Source organism: Nyctibius grandis, chromosome 4 (assembly GCF_013368605.1).
Source record: "Nyctibius grandis isolate bNycGra1 chromosome 4, bNycGra1.pri, whole genome shotgun sequence".
NCBI classification, from domain to species: domain Eukaryota; kingdom Metazoa; phylum Chordata; class Aves; order Nyctibiiformes; family Nyctibiidae; genus Nyctibius; species Nyctibius grandis.
The window spans coordinates 73017701-73043666 of NC_090661.1; positions in this window are offsets into that span (position 1 = coordinate 73017701).

Below are 25966 nucleotides of genomic sequence, written 5' to 3' on the forward strand. Positions count from 1 at the left end.
CATTTGCTCCTACTGCTTTTCTTCAGGCGTGTGGGAGGTCAGCAAAGGAGCAGGAAGGTCAGCAGGGTACGGGAACATCTTTAAACACTTCAGCTAGTTTCACCAGAGCTCAAGAGTCAAGCCCTAGGCTTTATCCTTGTGGGCTTGATCAAATTGCCTATGGTTTCAAGGTCTTTCTTGAAGATATTTTTTCCTGAAGTGCTACTTTCTAAAGAAAAGTAGGAATGATAAAAATTAGAATTAAAAATACAGTCACACCACAGGAAATTTGCAGGTCAGTTTAAACCCCTCTCTTCCAAACCTCGCATAAAGCAAATGGCAAACACAATCACTAAAAGTGTCATCTTTTTGTTTTTTTAAACAACACTACTTTTGACTGATTTTTAAATTATTATTATTATTTTTTCCTTCCTTTAGCAAAATAGGTATTCACTTATTTTGCTTTGTTTAAAAAAGAACATTTGACAAAAACACCAGTGCAAAATTTTCAGCTCCATACAACGCTTCCCTATACCCAACGTCATCTCGGGGAATGTCCCATCTCCTCGTGTCTGCTCCCTTGAGTGATATGATAATGTTAGGATAGTGGGAATCTGTGACCAGGGATTTATGGTTTGGAGTACAGTGAAGGATGGGCATCTATATCCAACCTTTTAGACTTGGTTTTCTTCTTCAGAGGGAAAAAGTAACCAGAGAAAGGAGGCCATCACTTCCCCTCTAGTTTTCTGTCCCTAAGGATGCTTGGCTAGAGTTCATGTATTTGTCATTGCCACCATGTTTCAAATTCTGCATCATGCCAGGCAGAATTATGAAGAAGAAACCAAAGAGCTGGTTTCTTCCTTTTTAGTAGTTACCTGGCTGGGGTGAGGGGACATCCTGTTAGAGCATCCCCTGATAACCTCGATGTTGCTTGCCCCAGAGAAGATGTTAGAGACTGGGCTGAGTGTGATGGGGGACAAGGTGCTAGGATGGTGTGGAAATCTGGTTTTGGGTTGTAGGAACAGCTTTTAATTTGCAGAAGATTTACAGAAAAACTGCTGCAACTTTCTGTACTGCTAATAGTACAGAGCACACAAATAATGTGCTAACAGTACACTGCACAAAGCAGCGCAGTGGGGAAACTCTTACCCCTAGGATAGACTGTAGATCTCAAGAATAGCTCCTCTCCTCTCTTGGCCAAGAGCAGCAAAACCAGGATCTGAGTTGGCAGAGTTACAGGCTCAAATATCTGTGCAATTAAGATATTTCACCGAGGTTTCTGCCCTGGTATAATAAAACTACAGCTTTTGGAAGTGTGGATATAACCCTTCCCTTCTACATTCATCATGAAGTGATGAGACAGCTTTGCTTTTTCTGATGCCATTCCTCTGAGCCAACAAAAACGGAAAGGAGTCAGTGGGGATAATCCCTTGGGAGCAGAGTATTTAGCACTCATTTGGCCAGTGATGTTTACCCTGTTTTAAGAGGGTTAGACACAGTCACAGTCCAGAGTACCTGGCTGGGTATCTCCAACGTCAGCGATCAACACCTTCTTGCATAGTCTTTGCCCTTTTAACCATCTCTTTTGTAACACTGGGGGCCACTCCTAGTTCATCCTCTTTGCCAGGCCCAAGATTTTTCAAAGAGTGAGAGAGAAAGAAACTCTGAAAACAAGCCACATCAGTGCAGCCGTATTGAAGTTGCTATCAAGGCATTTATTGGTACGCCAGTTGCGCTTCAGCTTTCCAACTTTATGGCTCTCTTGTTTTTCAAACCTGCTCTTGCTTGTAACATTTAAAAACACACCATGGACAAACTGTTTAGAGGCAACAGTGCAAAATTCCAGCAGAAAAATAAATGGGGAAGTAGGAGAAACAAAGGGGCTTGTCAATTCTGGGTTGTTTTTTATTTATTTATTTCTATTTGTATTTGCAGTGGAAAGTGTGTGTAATTGTATGGAAAATAAATTAAGACAGCTTACTTACAGGTGTTAAAGAGAGAAACACCTCATTTTCCTGAAGGAGGTGACTGTTGAGAGATGATAAAGTAAAGCACATTTCCAAGCCGGAATCCACTGCAGAACCTCTCGCAGCCTTTTGTAGGGGAGTGAGGGCAGAGCACCCTCCAGCCCCAGCAGTAGCCCTGGGGGCAGAAGAAGAGCCTGGCTCTGCTTCATCTGGGGAGGCAGGTCTGCCACAGAACACAGAGGCAAGGGGGAGCCTTCCCTTTCTGTTTTTTTTCTTTGCTTCCCTCTAAATCTTCTGCACTTACTCCTCCTTTCCCCTCCAGCTCAGCTGCTGCTGTGCTTAACTTGCTGCCCAGGTAATGCTCAGCTGGCAGCTGTGCCAGTCAAAAGCCCGAGTAAAGGGAGGGTCTGAGACCATGTCTGTAGCAATGGCCCTGGTGGCTTTTATCTACTTTATAGAAAGGGAAACTAGTATTATTCAATCAGTTATCTGAACTCATGAATGGGTAATGAGCGTAACACTGCGGCTCTGGCTTAACGTTCATTTCAGAAGTCAGACCCGCTACCATATATGCACCAAAGGACAGAGTGTTTAACACTCGAGTAGCAGATTCTCTTAAAGCCTTCGCAGAAAGGGAAAGAAAAACCTTTTCTTAACGTGTTTTTTTCTCAAAAGCATGAAAAAGGAAGCGGATTGAAAAAGAAGACTTGAGTTTAGGAGACAAACAGATGAGGGATTGAGTCCAGGGCAAGAGAAGAAACGATTTCCACTGACTGTATTTCCTGGTCTAGGTCAATCCTTTTAAGCAAATGTGTCAGATGTTTAAGGCACTGCACGCTTCCTATATCATATATGGAAACTAGGATTTGAAGCCAACTTTGATTTGAAAGGCTTGTACATTAATCCATGTTTGAGACTCTGTTAGTGTGAAATGACGGCTACAATAAATGGCAATACTGCCTTTTATGCCTGTGTTTGCTATCCCAGCTGCTTGAATAAACATTGTGTTCTATCAAATTTCAGCCTGGGGATTGCACCTGAACTCAGATTGTATTTTGTTTTGCCTTCCTTATCCCTTAGCTTCATACTAATGGTGGAACTGGTGCCTTGAGGGCAGGTCCACTCAGTTATTTATTGTGGCACATAGTAATTAGGCGTCTGACTTAGCAACCTCAAGCCTGTGCAAGGTATCTCGATTTGATATATGGAGCACAAGAAGTTAGTTGTCTCAGAATGGAAAAAGGATATATTGAGCAGGGAATTTCAGGCAGATTTCATCAGTCATCAGCCAGAGCAATAAAGATCCTGGAAAGGTTTTACTACCCATCAGGGAAGTTATGCACATTTTCTCAAAACTAAAAAGATACAGTGGGAAAGACTAGGAACTTAACTTCTAATTCAGCATTGTTTTTTTCCTGACTTTCATTAGGTCACTTTGTTGTCCGAAAAGCAGATTTGGGCCCCGCGTGCAATTAACCAATCATCTCACACATTCGGGGGAGATGTTGTATTTATTCTGTGCAGGGTGCTCAGTAGAATCATCCACAAATCAAGCACACCCGTTACAAATCCCAGTACCGTTTTTATACACTAAAAATTACGTGAAACCATCCTTCTGTTTGCATTACACACTTTTCATTGGTTACTATAACTAATTACGATTAACATAAAGGCTTAATTTTAAAACTAATACTTCTGTCAAGGTTGATTTACGTTTGACAGTGGTCATTCTTTTACATTAACCAGGCCACACATCAAAGTCCTTCTGCTTCCGGGTACTTGTTTTTCTTCTGGCCAGTCTCCCCGGCTCCCTAGATATAGATAAGGTAGTTGCTTTTCTTCACGCTGGCTTCCCCAGATGTAGATAAGGACAATGTCTTCTTTCTTCAAGACGAGCTAGTTATGTCCTGACAGAACGTATCCTACATACATTTTTAAGCAATTATTGAGTACAGGTACACTAAGTAAATGTTCTAGCTTTAAGCAATTATTAAGTACAGGTGCACTAAGTAAATGTTCTACCACGAATGCGAGTTTCACTACATCATCCTAACAGACTATAACCTACATACATCTTTAAGCAACTAGTAAGTACAAGCATGCTATATCAGCTTCATCCACCCTGGGAATATTTCCCACCCACGTAACCTGCCCACCTGTTCTTAAGCCCACTTTTGGTTTAAATTTCATGTGCTGAGTTCTGCAGGTACCTCTCCTTTAATTATTTTCTTGAATTGTCCAACTATGAAACAATGGAATGAAAATGTCTTGCATCAGCTAAAACATATATTTTCTGTTAACTTTAAATACTTACAACTTTTCTTGGTATAATAAATATATTTCTGTTGAAAAATCACTCTGAAGGCAATGCTTCATTAAAAAAAGATATTAAATTACTTTATCTGGCCTTTAAAGTAAAATGCTGAGAAAGCCAACATTATGAAAGGCTGTAATCATAACAAATAGATTTTTTTTTTTTTTTTTTTTTTTTTTTGCCAGGCAACTGCTTTGGTAAAAAATTCCAGGTAGTCATAACCTCGTCATGAATTCATAATAATAAAAATATAATTTTTTCCTCATAATTCTTTTAAATTACATGAAACAATTTTGGAAGAAGCTATTGAAATAATAATGGTGATTATATAAGCAAATAGTAAATTTAAAAAGTATTCAGTGGGCATTTTTAGTACTTGTTGAGTTGTGGGTCCTTTTCTGCACCGGTCAGAATTGCTGACAGTGGGAATAAGCGTGCGTATAAAATGAATGTAGGGTTATGTGCACAGCCAAAACTATAGTTGAGTGGTAGAATTTAAACTGTGGTAAGCATGTTGTAGATTTCCACAGGAAATCTTTTAGCTCTGATACTAGCCAAGCTCATAGGATGAATTAACTACAGGGATGCTGGAGGGGGTGATGGTCTTGTTGGGGGAGCTCTTTATGGGAATGTAAACCTTTATCTCATTTGCCAAATAGGAAATGAATTGACTGGGTAATTTTGGCTCTCTGAGTGAAAATGCCACATGTACTCATTTCTCAAGGAGTATTTTGTGCCTGCACTTGAAACACTGCTGAGTTCAATAAGAGAACTAATGTATAAAAATGTACATTTCATGTCCCCCCAGTGACTCCAGAGCTGGGCTGTTGCAAGTCGAAACCAGGGGCCCCTGTGCAGAACAGCACGTGTGCTCAGGCTATTGTATATCATTATGTGTCAGCATGAGCATGGGGATTGAGTGAAGAACACCAGTGGTGTGGTCTTGCCTTTGATACTGACTTGTTATGTGGCCTGGCTAATTAACCTCTTTGGATGTTATGTTCTTGGGCTCTAAAATGAGGAGGATAATCATTATTTACCTGAAATGAGAGCTGTGCAGCTTAATGAGGCAATGTTTGTGAAGTTTTCAACTATAGAAGATGCTATGAAACTTAAAATAGTAATTGAAAAGAGGATTTGAGGTGCCAAGTTAGTGACACAAAGTACGTGATGCACAGACTTTATAACACTGGGTGATGATCTGTCAGCGCTGCAGAAGAAAAGGTGCTATCATTAGCCAAAGTCTCACATCATCATTAGTTTTATATTGGGTCTTATATCTTCTAAGCCAGGGGTGGCATCTCTGCAGACACACCCTCCTCTGGACATGGATGGGAATTAGATGTTCACCTTCTGGTTACCCTGGCCTGGGCAGGCTGCTCCTGTGTTGCTGAGCTCTGCTCGGGGCAGCTGAGGAGGTGCAGCTCAGCATATTCACGCCCATGCTTTAAATGAGAGCTACATTTAAGTATTTTGCTGGATCTAAGCTTTCAGAATAAGCCTGTTCAATGCTATGCCCCTGGCTGATCCACAGCCAGTGATGCTGGAGCTCGGCTGGCAGCATCCTTTCACGGCCAAAATGCATGAAGGAGCACCAGCAGAGCCCCGGCTCTGCCTCATGTGTCTCCTTTCTGGCTAATACCAATGCCACAGTAACGTTAACCAGAGCACAGAAGTGAAATGAGCCCTGAAAATGTTAGTGGTATACAAACTTTGCTTTACTGATATGAAATTTTCCTCAATTTAAATAGAATTTTTAATATAAAAGCTGTGTAGACCAAAAGAATTTACCCAGTTGTTCTATCGTGTCAGGCAGCCAGCTTGTATTCAGGATATGTTCTGGCTGTTCTGCAGTCAAATAGAAAAGCAGATATTCCTTATCATTTTTTAACGTGTCTGCCTTGGGAAAACCAAAAGGATCCTATACCAATACAGTAAGTGCGTCTAGCTCTGCGGTTTCGTGTGAGTTTTAATATGCCAGTGCTGTGCTTGCTGCTACCGTTCTTTTCCTTTACCTGCTTTCTACCTGGTACATGAAGAGGAAGGTTTTTATTTTTTCCCCTCTTTAATATAGTGCCGAGGTGCTTATGTTTTGAAGATGGCAGCTTCAGTTCAAATTGGAAGTACTGTTAGGGCAGGGCAAACTGTGATGAATTTTAAATGCTGTTTATGTAAACATGTGTCCAATGCACTGCAGGTCATTTGAACACTCGGAGACCACTGCAGCGTCTCACAAAAAGAGGGGGAGGAGGGAGGGAGAAGCCATCTGCAGCAAAAACATATGACCGTGCTTGTGTTGCACTGCATAACTGCCATAGCCAGAACGAGGGATCTAATGTTAAGCTAGGGACTGGGGTGGGAGTCGCCTCACCTGGTGTTATAGAAAACTGGTCATCTGCTTCTGTGCAGGCAGTCAAATTTTGCTTCAGAGACAATTCATTTGACCTACTTCAATGTCAGGCATAAAATGAGATTAATTAGGACCTAGGAAGAATCTTTGGTCAATATAGACAAGCAGGACTTGACTAAGGAGAGCCTGGCTGTGCCCTGTCTGTGTCAAGTGAATTCCACCCAGATCATGCACTGGGGAACAAAGAGGCAGAGGATTTTTCATACCATTTTAGAAACACATTAGCTATTACAGGAGTGATAGTCCCTGGGGCAAGGGACATGGACTTCTTTAGAAACCCCCAGGTCAGGAGTGTAACAGCCGCATGGGGAATACATGTGGATGCCTTGTACAGCACAAGCTGAAAAGAGTTGCTGTACATGTGTAGCAAACCTGCTACCTTTGGGTGAGTATCAGGCCCTGGCACGCATGCTGGCTGTGTGATGGGAAGAGGCCACTCAGAGCCACCCTGTCCTGCCCCTGGAAGGAGCTGTGTAGCCCACCTTGCTGAAGGAGAAGCCAGGGAATTCCACCCATCCTGCACCATCTTTCCTTACGTACACCAAGCATGGCTCTTTTCATCACAGTGCATAGCACTGTATTTTCCAATTTAAGACCCTGATCTGAAGCCAACTCAAATAAAGAGGAACATTTTAGATAGTAGTATAATTTGAATGAAGTCTTTACTGCATTTGCTTCTGAAGTTGCTTCAAAATTCCCTCGTAATAAATTCTTAAAGCTGGAGTCTGATTCCTTGTTAAAAGCCCATAGGAAAAAAAGGAATTTCCTAATCCAAAGTCAAGAAACATGTAATTTCTTTCTGGTTAGAAATCTTGTTCAATTTTTCCCTTCTTTAGTATCTTCATGGATTAAGATGCACTCACCAAAATCAACCTCTTTGTTTTTATTGTGCATTTAGAATGTCCATTTATTCATAGGATAAGTTTATCTAATTTGATCTAAAAGCAGCCTCTCTTTCATTATACAAATAACTACGGAGGCTTTTCCTGCAAGTAAGTGCATAAATACCATCTAAAAATTCTGTTGTCGTTCCTGATTAGGAAACACAGCTACAGTCAGGCCAAAAGCTAACAAAATGGCCAGCTTCAAAGAAGCTGAGGCTTTCTGCTTGTGTTGTGTTTTTTTTTTTCCTTCATCAAAACCCAGTAAAGAATCAGTGGCCTTTCTGCTCTGTGTGTGTGCCACAAGCTTTCTTGCTTCTCCCTTGTAACCGTTACAATCTAACAGAACTTTTTAATGCTTTTGTATGCTGAATATTCAGGATGTGTCATTAAGCACCAAGCAGGGAGAGTTTTAAGCTTGAATAGCAGAGTGTCAAATTCTGGCTCAATTTATATTACTTGGCATAGCATCTGGCAGAGGATGGACATAATTACATCCCTCCTCTTCTTGTTTAATCCCCTCTTTTCTTCTCTCTGTTCCCCTCTCAGCTCTCACAAGAGCATCATCCATCTCGTTAGGAACTGGAATGTGTCTCCCAAATGGAGACCTGGGTTTGTAAAGACAAAACTAACTGTAAGATTTTTTTTCTTTTCCCTTGCTGCAAGCTGATGAATACAATATAAGCTTGAAAATGTGGTTTTCTTCCTGCTGATAGACTGCAGGTCTCATCTGGAAAGAAAAAAGAATTTATAGAGGTGGGTGTTAGTTGTTGCTCTTCATAACTGCCTTGAGGTATCGGGGAACTGTGGGACTATCTATTTTAGGGTTTTGTTTTGCTACCCATCACTCCAGTATCTGTACATGTACTATATAAAACAGACTAGGAGAACAAAGACCATAGTGGACCTCGTGAGTGTTTGACTCATCGGCTTTTTTTCTGTTTACAGAAACTTTGGTCTGGATGAAAAGTATTGTTTCTAAGTACCAGGAAAAACTTTCAGTCCTGCTGGTCTAGTTTGAGATTTTCAAACTATTAGAGAGTAAGGAATTAAGAAAAGTCTTTTTAAAATACACATTTAGACATTCAGCTATTAGTTTATTTAGAAATGTGTCAGGGAAGAAACCTTTCATGAGTTAGCTATCAGATTTACTTCCTGAGCAGCTTTCACTGCAGTGTTAACAAGGTGTCTGAGATGTCGATGTCAACATTCAAACAATGGTCCAAAGCACGAGAAACAACAATGGGGGGGAATACATTGTTTCTTTCCCAGAATTTCTTTTTGTGAAGTCTTTGTGTTATTCAGGATTTATTGTCTAGTTCTGTGCTCAGAAAATGATTTGTGTCTCATGATTTTTCATACTGTATGACTACTGGATTTTATTTATTTCATAATTTCCAGCCTCAAATCTTTAAAACAAACTTCAATTCTTGTCTTTCATTGGTTGCCACCAGCAATAAAGGTTATGCAGGCCAAATTAGAAAGACAATATCAAACTTAACATAGAAGAAAAACAAAAAAATATTTGAACTTTAGAAGTTCTCTCATATTGTTTTCTCTAAATGTGCCTACTAGCTTCACTTCCAGCAGAAGTCAATGCACTCTGGGACTTCCCAAAACATGTCAAGTAAATAGGAGGGGAGACATGGAATGAAGAGAAAGTTTTAATTGAGTCTGATTTACCTGCAAGCTGGTAGGCTCAGCTGCGCTCAACTCAGACTGCTGAAGGACAAAGGAAAGGATCAGAGAGAGTGATTTTTTGTATCACAGGTCCTTTTTGAGCTATGAGCTGCCCAATTTTGCATCCCAAAGGAGGACTAGCTCTGCCAGCTGACTTGCTTTGGTTAGATAAGTCAAGTTGGCCGAAACATTAGGGTTTTGTAAACATGGCTCATTTTCATTGAAATTACTGAGGGGATGATTACACTGGCAGCTTAGCAGACAGATACAAGGGGGCAGTGACTTCTAGAAGGCATTTTTCCAAGGTCTTTTGTGTACAAAGCTATTTAACTGAGTGATCCTTTTGTTTGTTTGTTTGGGTTGGTTTGGGGTTTTTTTTGCTATAAGTAAAGCCCTAAATTGGATGTAGCCATTTTGTATGGTTCTTCTGGCTGTTTCTGTGACTGATATATTAAAAAGAGCAATCATTCTAATTGGAGGCCCAGCTGGAAAAGAGGAAATGCCCATGTGATCTAAGCATCCCATTGGGGAGGACAGCAATGATGCTATCAGGTCTCTGAGAAAAGAAGCTACAAACATGAGACTGGAGGAGGAAAGGAGAATGATGTAAGTGCAGATAACCTGTCCAACTGATGGAAAAGATAGGGCTTTTACAATATTATTTTACAATAATACCAAAGCCTGTGCTGTGATTAGCCAGCAAGTGAAGAGAGGACAACGAATCTGCACAAGATTGTGATATTGAAAGCAAAGATTTTGCAGGAGAAAGTGGGAAAGGAATTTTTGCTGAGACTAATGGCCAGGTGCTGAAATACAGACTTTTTTAATTCAGAGGCTAGTGCTTGTTCTTTTCTTCAATATTGGAAATTTTGCTCATCTCCTCAGCTAATCAAAGTAGCAGCACATCAGGGGTGCAATAAAGACAAATGTATGAAACTGTGTTTTTCCTGTGGAAGCTGTTTTGTTGGAGCTGGGATATCCTTGCCCATTATTACTAAAAATATTGAGTAAATAAATTAATAAACCTGAGATGTGCAAAAGCCAAAGGCTGGCTGTGTGCAGCACATGGTTCACCTGCTGGCCAGGGTCTGTGCTTCTGGGCTGTGTTTGCTTTGCCTCCAGGAGCAGTTTGCAGAGATGTCTTTTTCCGAAGTGGAAGTCAAATCCTCAAAGTCAGAGATGTGCAGTGAACTGGAATTGCTGTTTTCTGGCCAGCCATCGTTGCTTGCCTATTAGGAGGTACACAGAAATACAATAGCAGAAGAATTATTCTCTTTGGCATCCCACAAATCAGTAACATCTGTATTGCAACTTTATATCTCTGTATTGCTTGCTGCCTATGCATTTTTTTTTCTAGTGGGGTCACTGCCATTGCTATTGTTTTAATTGCAGCTGATGAGTTGCGGGCTTTTGAAATCATTAGTGGTTCCAAGGAGCTCTAGGAACAGAATAACATCATTTCTGGCTTGCTGTTCTTAGTCTCCCGTGAAAGTGAAATCTATACAGAACTTAATTACGTTTTATATCCTACGTGTTATTTTAACTGAACTAATATTTACAAGTGGATTTGATGAATATCATTGCATTTAAAGGAAGGACCCCCTCTGTGTTGTCTTTTCAAGTTACTGAAAAGAAATCAGAAAGGATGAGTTCTTTAGGAAACTTTAATTACTAGCTGATTTCATTGACCCACTAGGCTGGTGGTGTCTGCCTTCCAGTCTTTTCCAAATCATTCCTCTTTCATTTGGATGTTTAGGGATACATTAGTTTGTGGCCACAATAATTACAAATTATAATGATTAAAAATTAGGGGTTTCTGCTAGAAAGTGTTTTTCTCATTCCAGCCAAAGGCAAAATACAACCTCAAATTTCTGTTCTCTTCTTTGTACTGAGGGGATGAGATTTGCAAATGAGTGTAGGAGGAGGGAAGCAGCTGATGGCAAGCTTAAGGAGGAAAGGAGACATTTTGTGGAGTCTTTTTGAAAGCCCTGACTCATATCCTTCTGTTAGAGGACACTCTGGTTTCTTGTTTCTGGCCACAGCCTGAAGCAGCTCTTGAGCATTAAAGGTTGTAGATTTGGTTTCAGTTGTACTTTATGATTTCAGTTCTCTGACCTTATCTTTCCGTTAGTTTTATGTTTCGCCTATGAATCCCTAAACTTTTAAACATGGTAAATGAAGTGACTGCAGGCATTTAACTAACAAATACTAAGAAGTTCATCTGATGTCTTGTGCTTCTATTTAAGTAGCTGTTTGCTGGAAAAAAGACAATTGTGTGTTGGTAAAAGCTAACTGCATTTTCATAACCGAATAAATCTGTCAATTAAAGCAATCCTTCAGGCGCTCCCTGAACCCTCTCTGACCAGTCTTCTGACCCTCTCATCTGCTGTCAGACTTCTAGTTTGAGAAATTGATTTTTTGCGTTTTTCTCCAAACTAAATCTTCAGAATATCCGAAGGTATTACCCATCTTACAGCAACTTTATACTGAGAGGGGGACCATCAGAAATTAGGCAAATTACATGAAGACAACTATCCCATTCCTCTCCTGAATGGGATAGAAAGAATAGCGAGCTCAATATGTTCTAATAGGCAGTTGGGATATGGAAAAAGTATAAGCCCCTATCCCTCCTCCAGTCCTAGATTTTTCATATAGAAGTCCAAGAGAGGATGAGGGGTAGATCCTCCGAGTTATTTCTCATCCTTTTGCTGTCACAGATGAAGAGGTTGTTTTGGTCTAGGCAGCCAGCACTGCTGTGACTTCGTGTTTTGTAATAAAACTTCTGACTGTTGTAGCCCATCTGTAATGGATTCTTCAGTAAATAGAGAAGTCCACGACACATCGAGCATCCCTTGCTTGCCCGGGCATTCCCTGCTGCAGAGCCTTGTGTTCACAAGCTGCAGAAATCAAGGTTTGGTGTGTGTAATACTTGAAAGGCCCTGCCTGTAAATATTGGACTATGACTTGCAATTTTAACTCTACCACTTGCTTGTCGTTCTTAGTTTAATAGTGACAGCTAAGTAATAGTTTATTTTCTGTACTTCTTAGGAAACGTAATAACCAAATCATTTTTAACCTGGCTGTCCTCTCTGTCACAGTTTTATCTTCATACATTCGTTGCTTTTTTTCTTTACTTTGTCACATTTGTAGGCAGCTGAAGTAGACATTTTACTTCAAAAATCCAGTCTCTTACATCTTACATTAGGGGAAATTAGGAAGGGGAAAAAAACCCAACCCAACCTGAAAACAACTCTTGCTTGATAAATGAATTCATGTCTTTTCCAGGAGAAGAGAGAGGAAACGAAACAACAATTAATTTAACAAATTTTCCATCTTAATGTTTCAGGGGAGATTGATGCTGTTTACATAACAAGGGAACTTGCCTACCTTTGTTCTAACACAGCTGCTGTTAGTTAGCCAGATGTGACCCAAGAGACGCCCTAAGCGCATTTTTGTTTAATTGGGCAATGTATCTGTTTTGGGGCATGTAAGGTGTGACTGACAAACATCTGCCATGAACGTGACTGCCTCTGTATTAGAAACATGCAAATAGATTTGCTCTGCTTCAACAGCTACTGGCATCTTCTGGAAACTTTTCAAACATATTAGTGAATATTTAGAAATGTTTCTGCCTTGAATATTCTATTTCCTCTTATTTTCTTCTCTCAGCATCCTTTATTAGCACAGTCATTTACGTGAAAGTTGAGATGCTGCAGGGTTTTTCAGTTGGTTTTGCTTTTGCTGATGATATTATTGGTGTGTTTTTTTTTAAATATCACTCACCTCTGCTACTTAAGTAAAATTTACCCTACCCTGGCTGCGACATCTACTTCATCACTGCTGCAATGTATGAATTTTTCCAAGAGTTCACTTCTCTTTAAATAAAGCTATGTTGATGTATGTGGTGAGAGCTATAAGTAAGGTAACCTAAGAGTTTCTGTTATAAAGGTGATTTTTTAATAGTTTTCTTTAGTTTCAGTGGAGTGCTGGTTTCTAATGACATTACCATGTTTCCCTTTGACTTCCATGGCAGTAGGATGCAGGTGTAGCTCTTTGAGGAGGAAGGAGCAGAGATGAAGGGACGTAAATTTCTGTGTGGTGTTAAGGAAATAGTTCCATGTGAGCAGGTTTTGTGATATTGTCACAGTTTATTTTAGACATATTATTTATTTATTTCCTGCTTTTATGAGAAATGAGGAAAAGGAAGCTCTCACAAAACTTAAACAGTAACAAAACAAAACTATGGCAGTCAAAAAGTCAGAATTTTCACAGTTTTTCCACCTATTTTTTGTACCTCCTGGTTAAAGGGACAGCACTACAATATTATGCTCAGTAAGGAAATACCAGTGTTTTTTCTGAAGGCACATGCCTGATGGTGTCCCATTCAGACTGGGGACAGTGACTGTGGTTGCAGGGGCACAGGTACAGTAGGCAGGGATGCTCCCTTGGCCTGGCCCCTGTCAGTGTCAGATGTGAGCCATGGGGATGGTATGCAGGAGTCTGCAGCAGTGAGGGGGCGGCTGCAGAGGGTGAGATGGGGCTGAATATATTGAAAAACAATGGTAAAAGTCTACTGAACAGCTCCTTCCTTAATTGTGGGCTGCCAGATCAGTCTTGGAATCCCATGGAAGAATGAATAATGAGCGATCAAATTAATTAAAGACCAAATTGTCATGCACCTCCCGAAAGGGCAGTGTTAACTTTGTGAAAACTTAGCTCTGATGTTTCTTAGTTCTGTGAGCTTCATTTTGCAGCTAACTGGACATTTATTTATGAAAGGCTTAAGATTCCTAGAGTTTGATCCTAGAGTGGTTCTCACACTCTGGGAAACAGAGATAAGCATTTCCAGGGGCTTGAGAAATCCTCCTCACAACTTGCAAAGACAGTGCTTTGCCCAGCTGCTTCCCAAGTCTACAGTTCAGCAGGCCCTGATACTGATACCACTACCCATTCTGCTCCTAGTTTAAAGGCTTTGACACTAAACTGATGAGTGAATTTTGAAAAGCAGAATTGAATGGATTGAATTAAATTTAGCTTGGACAATGGGAATTTTTTTTTGTTTTGCAAAATGATTTGGAATAGTTACTAAAGATGAGGCCAACGTGATGCAAAGCAATTTGAGAAATGGTATACCTTACCTGAATAGAGCATTTAAAAGAAACAAGCTACTGTAGTATTGTGCTTTCATTTTTTAATTTGATTTTAAATCAAATCTAGTATTTAGAGTATAGTTTCTGTATGTTGGGTTACATTCACTTAAATCCCTATCTTGTAGCATTACAGTTTGCAGCAAGCTGGAGTTTTCTGAATTAAATTTTCAGGATTGCAGAGAGGAAGAGACAAATTCAGCAATCCCTACTGCATCAACACAATGGCTACAAAAATAAGTTTTATCGATCCCCACCTAAGTAGCTATATAAAATATTTTGGTTTTATAACTAATCCCCGTAGAAAAGGCCGATATCTTTCTAAATAAAAATGTTTCCTGAAAGAGATATATATAGTTCAATTCTAAAATACTTTCCTTCTGCAGTGCTTATAAAACAGCACTAACATAAAGCCCAGAGAAATTGGCTACAAAGCAACAAGCTGGTTTATGAAATACATGCTCTTGTGTAAGTAGATAATGCATAGATCCTGAATGGAATCGTCTTCCCCACCAAAGAACCTGAGTTCACTTCCATTAGCTTCTGGATGACTCCTCTTGATGGTAGAAAGAAGCCTGTGGTTGGCTCCCACACTATCCTAACACCATGTCAAATGAAAGCTGCTTCACTCTTTTGTTGTCACTTGCAGGACATTTTCTGGTATAAATCAAACATTCCTGCTTCATATGTAAAGCTTGGAGGGAATTACAACAGGTCTGTCTTTCCTGGGGAAGTGTAAGATGCAAACTGTTCCCTATACCAAATATTTGATAAGTAACAGAACAGCTATGATGGTCTGGAATTAATTTGTGTTGTGGTAGAGCATCCGTTCTTGTCAGGCATTTAGAAGTTTTGCCATGGCCACAGTAAGGAGGTTATCTATCCAATTTGCGCTCACAGATATGAGGTCTTCAGGGAAGAAAGGATTGCATGGTGACTGAAGCAGCTCTGGCACAGAAGCCTTCCTGCAGCATGAGCTCATACTTCCTTTCAGAGCTCAGCTACAGTTCTGTTGGTTGGGAAGCTGCATAATGCATTAAAATAAGAGCTGGGAGAGGCTGAGGGAAGTCTTACCTATTTCTGACACAAGGGCAAAAAAACCCAATTAAGTGTATACTTGTTTGAAACTCTGGAAAGTGCTGATATGGTAAAATGTTGTTATATACTAATAATCACCAATGCTTTGCTGCTATTTTTTCATAGGGTACAGACTCTTGGTAATACCTGCATCATATTTTTAAAAAAATTCAGTTGTCATACCAAATATATTCCTTTTTATATTAAAATGTCATTTGGGATACCATCCTAGGACCAAAACAGATTCTCTACTATGTAGATGAATTTCAGTCTGCTTGCTTGGATGTATATGAAATTAAGATGAAATATCTCTAACCTTTCACAGGTTTTCCAGTTGTTAGACTGGAAAAAGACAAACCTTTTTCATCCTTGCAGACTGTATTATTTTCTTGGATAAACCAGGAAGCCCTCCCATGTTTTTACCAAATAATTAAACAAATATTTCTGCACTTCTGTGTGTTTGCCTATCAAGTTCTGTCAAGAAAACTCAGTTTGTGTTTGAAAAATAATTTAGACGAAAAATTTCTGATCTGGCCAAAGTGCTGTCAAAGTGACAGATCTGTCACCTTTTGAACATTTCTTTGAAGCCCTTATTCCAAAAGGCTGTTGCTTGCATTTCCGCTGATCTGTACGTTTCTGCAAGTAACTTGGATTAGCAACAAAATCTGGAATTGTGAGAAAATAATGGTTCAGTTTGCTTTGGTAGGTAAAACACTATGCACTCATGCAAAAGGTGTCCTTACTCCATCTTCTTTACTTTGTGATTGTATCAACTAGCAATTTCCAGTCACATGAAGACAGAGGGGTGTCAGCAGGTCACCTGCATTAGCTAAAAGGAAACAGACCTGGAAAAGTGGGAGAATTTATAAACAAACACTGATTTGGGAAAGCTGACTTTTTTTCTGTTTTTCTTTTTTTAGTTTTGTCTGTGGCACTGGAAGGAAGGAACTGTCAGCACAACATATGTATGCAGAAATCTGAACATCAGTGAAAGGTAAAGTTTATGATTTTTTTTTTTGGTGTTCACTGCTTAAGTCTAAATATAGTAATAATAGGCACAGACCAACTTTTTCAGCTGTGGTCTCTGCAGACTTTTCAGAACAAATTTTTACCATTCCAGCTTTTCTTTCAACTTTCATGTGAACATAGAAATCTCACCAAGAGCTTGAAAAATCATGGCGAATTTCCTTAGCAGTTTTCATCTAAGCTGTTAGCACTACATAATTTTTGAAATTGTGTTCTATAGCCCTCCTCAATCCACAGAGACACTGATACTTGTATGTATTTTGTGGTGGAAGAGATAGCGGGAAGGAAAGGAAATTAACTTATCTCTTTCAAAAAGCACAAGAGAAAGAAGTTCTGCACAGCAGTTTGTTTCTTTCAGGTTATATTATTAAATATTTTTGAAGCTTGAAGATAAGTTAAAGAGAAAATCTGGCCTCCTTAAACACTTCTATCACTTCGAGGAATGTGCAAGCGTGATGTAGTGCAGGCACAATTAACATCAGCCCTGTCAGTGACTGTAAACTATATGGTTAAAATGAGTCACAGAAATAATGTAACATGTAGTTTTATTATTACTGCCAAAAATACACTTTATTACAGAAAAAAAAGTAGACTTAGTTTATTCTAATTAAAACAATCACCTGTGTTTTAGAGAGAAGGAGCGTGTAAAATAGAAAGCACTGCTGAATTTTTGAATCATGCATTACTTTTATTATCATCTGAACACCATATTTAACCTAGTAGTACAGCAATCAGGATAGGTGATGTAAGAGGTGTTTTCTATGTCAGTTGGACCTGAATCCCCAATGCCTTCCAACTTTTTTTTTTCAACACACAAGAGTAGGAAAATCTGGTAAATGAAAACAAAGCAGCAACAAAGGATAGGATGGTAGACAACAAAGAAAAATGAGGTAACAAAACTAGTAAGAACAGTAGTAACAGAAGTGATTCATCTAGTGAAAGTGTGGTACCAAATATTGAAAAGAAAACAGATGTGATTAATGAGCAACCACCGCGATGCTGTTGCTTGTAAAAGAAAGGAACGTGGGCAGAAGTGGAGAAAAGGGAGCTTCTGAGACAGAACCTGAAGGTGGATATCCAGGATGACAAATACATAGTGGAATCAAGGTTTTAATTGGGAGGTCAATATTGAAGGACCTGCGCAAATCAGGAGAAGCAGAAAATGATATTCAAAAAACCACTTTATGCTTATAATGGGTTGGAAGCAAGATGGCAAAGCACAGCTGAAATAGACATCTGGAATCAAACTGCTTAGGGAGAGGATGGTAAAGTAGTTCTCATACAAGCTGTACTAAAATTGTTATGAAATATACAAGTTAATTAAGCAGGAATACATGGAAGGATAAAAATAGGTCTGTAACTAAGTATGATTGAATTGGAAATCCTGCACTAGAGAACTGAGAAAAAGCCCTTGAAGGGAAGCTGCCAAAGAGGAGGTGCCCTACTCTGCCCTACCCAAGGGAGCACATAAAGAGGGATGGCTGGGAGTGGGGGGAAGCCTCTACGAGAGAGAGGGAAGTAGTGATTTGGCAGCTCAGAGGCAGGAGCAAAATATTTTAGGACAAGAGGAAAATATTTTAGTGGCCATTGCAAGTGCTGGCAGGGAAGAGAGAGGACTGAGGACAAAACAGGCTGGCAGGCAGCAGGGAGGGGAGATGAGCTAGGTAGGCAGCATGGAAATAGCAGAGAAACTTTCAAGAAGCTAAGTGGAGAACTGCATGTAGCAGAAACAGCTCAGTCTGTGCGGTGCTGGGTGTGCCTGGACACAGCCAAGTGCCTCCCTTAGTCATGGGTTAAGAACAAATAATTAAGAGGATTAAGAAGGTTGTTTGAGGACTCTCTGGGATTTCTCTGTTATTACAGGGCTAAGTAGGTGGGGCTCCGGGGCATCACTGTTCCTCAACAGAGGAATGATTAAAAGACCTAGGGAAGAGCCCCTTGTATTAAGGCTCTTGAGTTCAAAAAGTCTTTGAAAAAGTGTCAGCTACTCTAAAGCATTTAAATACTGGCAGTGTTCTTGAGTTGCAGGTAGAAAAGCCATCTGGAATTTATTTTAGGAACAACAGAAAAAGCCTTCAAGGCAGAGGGCTGTGTGTTCAAAAGGGTTATGAAATCACTGGAATAGAAATCAGGAATTAAAGTAATGCAGAAGAACCTGACCAGGAAGTTAAGCTGCATCACAGAAAGTCAGGACAAGGTGATAAGTACTTCATCATATTGAACTGGACACCAACATGGCAAAAGAACAGTAAAAAGTTTGTCAGTGAAATATCTGAAAAAAGGAAGGGGCTGCAGGTGTTACTCATGGCCTCAAATGAAAATGCCTGTTTTCAGCAAGGGAGAGGTTATTGAACATGAGAACACAGATGGAATAGCTGATGAGGTGGGGACACCTGCAAGATAGAAGCTTACCTGGAACAATTTACAAGAGAGAAGGCAGGGAACTACTGCAATAACTTGGTCCTGTGTTAGAACAAGCTCTGAAGGAGAGCATTGATCTGAGATGTGTGACTGAGTTACAGGCTGTCAGCTGGGGTATCTCAGAAGGCTGGGTGTGTATCTATAGCCTGCTCTAGTTTGAAGTAAAAGCTATTGTCTCAAAGCACAGTGAAATCTCATCCCTTGGAGCCGAAGGATGCTGTTTCCCAGTGGAGCAGTGGGAACAAAACCAAAACCAATAGGCTTACTGCTAGATAGTTCAGTCAGCCTAAAAGGCATGTATGATACATTTGCCTAATACAACAGGGAACTCATCTCAGCAAGATCTTTGCAGGACTGTTTTTCTATTGTAGCTGTTAAGGATTTTCAATGCGGGTATAAAATGTTACTGCTCTGACATTATTATTCAGTGTTTTAAATGCTTTGACCTAAGTTTCTCGATCCTTGATCCTGTCTAAAATGAAATCTCTACTCGGAAAACAACTTGAAGCAGCACTTCAGAGCTCTGAGACAACCAATGAGCCTTATCAGGCAATGAATTAATGCTGTAGCAGAACTTGGTAGCCAGATCCTGGCAATCAGTGATACAATGTAAAGTCACTTTCTGGAAGCTTTCTATGCTTTCACAAGGCACCTGCAGGCTATGAAGTTATTCTAGTTCTGTCTGCACACAAGGTAGCGGAAGGGAACTGGAAGAAATTCTCATACATGTCTCTTAGAACACATATGGTTAATGCAATGACAGCCATTTGAAAAGTCATAAAACTACACTGTTGTTGAAAATGTTTATTGAATATGAGAAGACAAAACCCTGTGATTTGTCTTAGAACCTAAGGAGGTTAGCAATGGGTTAAATTGATTACAGGTCTCTATACTCTCTCTATAACCTGCTGGTCAAACGAGGTGTTTATCCTGTGGATTCAGCATTGGTGCAGCCTCACGTTGAGCACTGTGTGCAGTCCTGGGCCCCACAATTTCAGAAGGATGTGAAGGTCCTTGCATGCATCCAGAGGAGGGGAACAAAGCTGGTGACAGGGCTGGAAGGCATGTCCTGTGAGGAGCGGCTAAGGCCTTTGGGCTTGTCTAGTTTGGAGAAAAGGAGCCTGAGGGGCGACCTCATTGCTCTCTGCAGCTTCCTGAGGAGGGGAAGTGGAGAGGGAGGTGCTGCATTTGGACAATGCCCTTAATAACATGCTGTAACTTTTGGTCAGTGCTGATGTGTTCAGGCAGTTGGACTAGATGATCATGGTAGGTCCCTTCCAACTGAAATGTTCTGTTCTATCATACTAACCTATTTCTTCGAGTATGTCCCACCTCTGTCTTCCACTTGCGGTGGGAAGAAATCCTCAAAGATGGAGTAATTTCTTTATTTTGGGCAAACCACTGGTATTGAGCAGGTCAGGCAGAAATGGCACTTGCACTGTAGGCCACCCAGTATGTGAGATTTGGGGTGGGATAGTTTTTTTGAGTAGTGTCTCCAGCATGTTTTATTATCTCAGAAAGGCATCTATCCCCAGGTAAGCTTTGGCTTTTATTTATTTATTCATTTGTTTATTTATTTTAGGAATTGATGATTTTTCTATACTTATCTGCTAACATTACTCTGGCTCAGCTATGGGCCACACCATACTAGCATTGGAAACTTCTGCCTAGATTCTTGTACTCAGAAGTAAGACCACAGTAGGATAGTGCAGATGGCTATACTAAGAGTTTTTGCTTTTTCTTAGGAACCAGAGGAGTTAGCTACAGTCCTGTTAATGTAGAGGTCTCTTAGCACTTCTCTTGCTTTTAAATGGAAGCTTGCCCAGCATGCATCGATCCCTAGCTAAGAATTGCCTGCCTTCCCCTTTTAGGTGTATTCGGGTCTGCCATCCTCTACCTAGAGCTGGTTCAGGAGAGCTAGGTCTCCGAGGTACAGTAAATACTGTAATTCTTTTTGTATGGAAACTTTTGTAAGACCACAGCTTCATCAGAAATAAAAACTAATTAAACTTAATCACAAAGTGCTTTAAATTGGCTAATAAATTACCAACTTGAGTATTATCTAGATATCCATTTGATTATATAATGCTGTTGATCTCTCAAAGAGTCACACCTTTGCATGAAATCAAATGCTCAAGGTTAAATCAGTAGAGATAATTTGTTAGCATCTGAGAAGTGTCAAGAAGCAGTACTGTTTCATAGGGGTGTTAAAGGTGAAGTGCCCTGTTAAAGGTGAAGTCACAGGAATGTAAATCTATCCAGAGAACATTTTAAACCAGAGAGACAAGGGTAGGGAAATTAAGTATTCCTAGACTGTTTAATTATCCATCTGTAAAATCTCACAAGTTACTGCTGTTGATTATTGTTTTAACTCTCACCCTTACTTGCTGAGGCCCATGGGGCTGATAAGTTTATGTTGCATTGCTTCATTTGTTTCAGAAAAAGGGAAGCAAAATGGATGGAGTAGAAAAATAGAATAAAGATCCTTTAAACAATTCTTTTTCTACATACCAGAAGAGAGCTGAGAGCTAATGGGTCTTGATCCAGATCAACAGGGTGTTAGAATAGAAAAACAATATATTGTGTTTTGAATGAGAAAATATGTTGTCTAAGTCAAATTAGAATTCTACACCGGGTCACTACATTTCAAACCTTTTAATTTACATTTGTAAGGTGATCCAGCCAGAGAGACATTTGACAGCAAAAAAACCCTTTCAGAACTCATACTTCCTGTTAGCTGCTTAATAGACTTTTTCTTTTCACCCCTGAGGAAGCTGAAATAAATAAAAGATGGGGAAAAAATCAATATGCAAACAGGTGGAGAAAATTATTGGCTGAGAGTGTGGGCAGAACTAATTTAGATAAGGCTAAGTTTCTGGAGTAATCCAATGTTTCAAAATAACCTCCTTTGCAAATGCTTGACCTTACGAATAATCCACAGTTGAGGAAGGCGTATCAGAAAAGTTTGCTTCACTTCTGGCAGTTATTACTTAAGTAAAAACATAGGTATTATTATTATTTGTATTAATCAAGTGGTGGGTGTTTTTTTTTTCCATTCTCATTGGAATATTGTAATTGCTCGATTTTGTCAGGGCTTTTCCTGTCTGCCTTTCTCACTGTCTTCTGTCTCTCCTCTCTTTCTCAGGTGGTCAGTATTCTGCAGGTCACTTTTTTCTAAGTTGTGTCCTTCTTGGACTTTAGACTAGAAGAAACAACTGTGAGGAGATACATCTTTATATACCCAGGCACTGTATTTGAATGGGTAGTTATTATTTTCTGGGTAATTTGTGGTTATTTAGTCCTGAGACAGGTACGAAGTTGTTTACACTACATTTTGCACCAAGATGGAGACACCAGGCAATAGAAGGTGAACAAATGTGCATTAATATCTCACTTTGAAAGAGGGATGCACAGAATCCCTCATACCAGACAGTGTACAAACTTCCTGAATTGTCATGACAAACATGCACAAACATCTGTTAAAAATGTATTCTAGGTGTGCTCCTAAGCCTTTCAACTCACATGGAATAAAGGAATTGTTCTTGTGGAGCTGATGAAGGAATTTGTATGAATGCAAGACGATGGTTTGAAGGTTGTCAAGAGCACACCAGAGCCACTCCTTTTCCTTCTGCTTCCAGGAGAGGTCAGGGAGTTAGCCTACATAGAAGATGTTGTAATTGCTGCTCCTTCTCATGAAGCAATTGTATCTGACAATCCACCTGTTAACATCTTTTCAGTTTTGGATAAACAACAGCAAAAAATCAATCTTGATTCCACAGAAATCATTATAGCTTACAAGATTCGTTATAGACCCAGAATATCAGGCTTTCAGTGTCACACTCTTAAAGATAGTAAGTTTTGCAGAAAAGATAGGGACAAATAAGGAGGCAAAATAGTTGTTTTGATAGGACTGACCCAGTAGACCAGAATCTTTAGGATTTTATTACATATTTGTATGAGTGGGTATGCAAACTTTATGAAACTTTAGCATTTAAAACTCAAATAAGTACAAATGAGTAATATTTAATTGTTTCCTTTTGCCATACCATGCTGGGCCTGCCACCACTGATCTTAAATAAATGGCTAGAGTAGCAAAAGTCTTATATTTTCTCACATCCTTTGCCTCCTTATTATAAAGAGATTTCAGACAAGAATACCATTATTTTTCTTTCAAGTCCTCTTACTTCCTCAGATAGTAACAGACACTGGAGGGGGAGAGGATTCTTGGACTTGAACATGTCAGCTATATGTGGGAGAACACAAATCTTGACTTGTCAACAGTGTCATCAAATCTCTCAAAACTTAAGTTCTTGCTTGGGTATATATCTGAAATGGGTTGGGTATATCTGAAATATACACATATTATTTCAGACCACTGAGTAGTCATGTATTATCAGAACAGAAGAGGAGCTTGAGATCTGTTTCCTTCACACACTGGCAATAAAAAAGTCACTGCTTTCTCATGCTCTTTCACACTTCTTGAAACAAAAATTCTTTCACAGATGCATTGTTCATAGCTCAGCTCAATGGGAAAAGGAATGCGTGGTGAATACATGATTCAGCATCTTCACCATGGTCTAGCATCTTCACATTACAGACTTGTTTACAGTCCAATGCGATGGAAAATCTTGATCAGAAGATAAGGATCTTTACCACCAAATAGTTACAAAAGTGTGATTCTGTATGATTCAGTATTTTTTCCTAGTTCCAGTCCCAGGAATTCCTGTAGTTTTCTTTTGACTCTTGTATGTCTTCCAAGTGATGAGAGACACTCCAGCAGGAAATGCGTTATCCTCTGAAAGCACTACTGAATGGCAAGGGTTCAATGAATTTAGTCCTCAGGCTGGATCATTGGTTTCCCTGCTAGAGACTTGGCACTGACAGGGTGGCTGGCTGTTGATAGGGAGTATAATCCACTGCTTCCTTTATAGTTGGGAATTTATGATTCCTCTCTTCCATAGCTGCAATCCCAAAATGAATAATTTCCTAGAGCTGTGCTGTCAGTGTCAGTAATGGGAATGAAATTATTTCCTGCAGGAATGGTGAGAGCTCAGTTCAGCATTGCAAACCCTATCTCAAAGGTTCATCAGTAGTAGAACATTGCCACAGGCATCACTGAATGTGGGAGCTCAGGAAAGTTCCTGCAAATTGTTTTAGGATTAGAAGTCCTGTAAAGGTCATCAGTCTCAATCTGGGATAGGTCCAAGGATGGCAGTTCCAGGTATTTAAGTAAATACTTCAGCTGTGTTTGGAAAGGGAAAGGTTGCTGCTCGACTTGAGAGCCTGTGCTGTGCTGTGACTGGACCCATGAAGGTAAAGTTAAATCTTCCTAAAGGGAAGTAGACTGCAACGCAACTTGATTCACCGTTGGGCATTGACCTGATTGACTTTTTGTCACAGGGGATGTTTGGGATCTTGTACCAAAGTTGTAAAATATCAATCTTGCAAAAGCATCCCTGCATATTACCCCACTAACATCAAATAAATATTGTTTATGCTAGCTTAGAAGGTTGCCGTAATGGCTATAGAGCAGTGCTGTGGAGCTTGTACACTGTTTTTCTTCTGCTTTTTGGAGAACAATGGGCCATCTTTATGCTGGAGTCTAGAACACCTAAATATCAGCAACTCTGTAGAGTTCCCCTCACCCTGACCTCTCTGGGCTTCAGTTTCCTTCATTAAATTCCACTATTAATGTACCCTTTCCATCATTGGGTGTTGGAAAAAAAAATTGTAAATTTAAAGAACATGAATATCTGAATTTGCATAGACAGAGCTATTAATCTCACTGCACTATTTGTCCTTTCATAGGTCCAATCCTCAATCAGTTTCTTTGTATTTCTGCACTGATGCATTCCAAAGAGGAACACAATTCTGAAGTATCACTTAAATAATATACACTGCTTAAATATCACTCGTTTTTCTGGCAAATCTTTAAGAATACATCTGACACACATTCTGTTTTAGATAAGTTACTCCAAAGTGTTCCCTTGTATTTTCCATCTCACCTCTGAATTTCCTTCCTTAAGCAGAGTCATGTTTTCCCCCTTGAGGACCTTAAGAAAATCCTTGATTTCTTGTTCTTGTTGTATTCAACTTCCACTAAAGTATTTTCAGACTGACGCAAAAGCAGAATTTTTACACTAGCACTTAGTAAAACTGGAGACATTTGTTCGACTTTGTTTATATTATCTCAATCTTTTACTTCTGGGTTCCAAGGCACTAGGAAATTGTTCTTTGTTTCCTTTGCTTGAAATGATAATTATGAACTTCATAATCCCTCATTTTCAAATGCACCAGTTTCCTGTTGCTAGACTCATTTTTACCGTCGGTGGCTGGCCAGTTCAATCGTTTCCTGTAGGATATTATTTTGCATTTCTGTGTGTTTGTTAGAGAAGAAAAAACACACATGAAATAATCTATCAGAAATCTCAGGAGGCCCAAAAAAAAAAATCCACATTTCTCTTGCTCAATTTTTTTTTATTAGAAAAGAAAAACCAGAATAGAGTCTCTTCTCCCCTCAAACACAATACAGTTTATTTAATGCGGAGTCCTATACCAAATAATTAAAATACATTTAAAATAAAAATTAGATTTATATAAACAAGGCAGCTTGAGTAACCTGAAGGGAAGTAAGCTGAAATAATCGTAGCATAGACATAATTTAGAGTTTGTTTTGGTTTAATTAGAAGATATAGATTTTTAAGTTATACTGTGTTATGAACTTTTATGCACATCATTTAACATTAAAATAGAAAACAAATGGTAATGTCCTATTTAAACATTCATAACTAGTTCATTCTTTCATAACTGATTGACACAGCATGTGTGTGTGTCTATACTTTCAGAGATATGCTGTATTTCTAAGGAGATGAAAAATAATTTATTATTAGCACATATTCTTATAATCTAAATATTACCCCAGAGCAGCAAGTTTTAGCATCATGTTGGTCATGCAGTCTTGCTTGTACACTATGCCATGGTCCAGGCTGGCAGGAAGAGAAGAATTTCCAGGAGGTATTTACATGTTCTACATTATTGTCCATAACCTGATGGAAGGTAGGGTG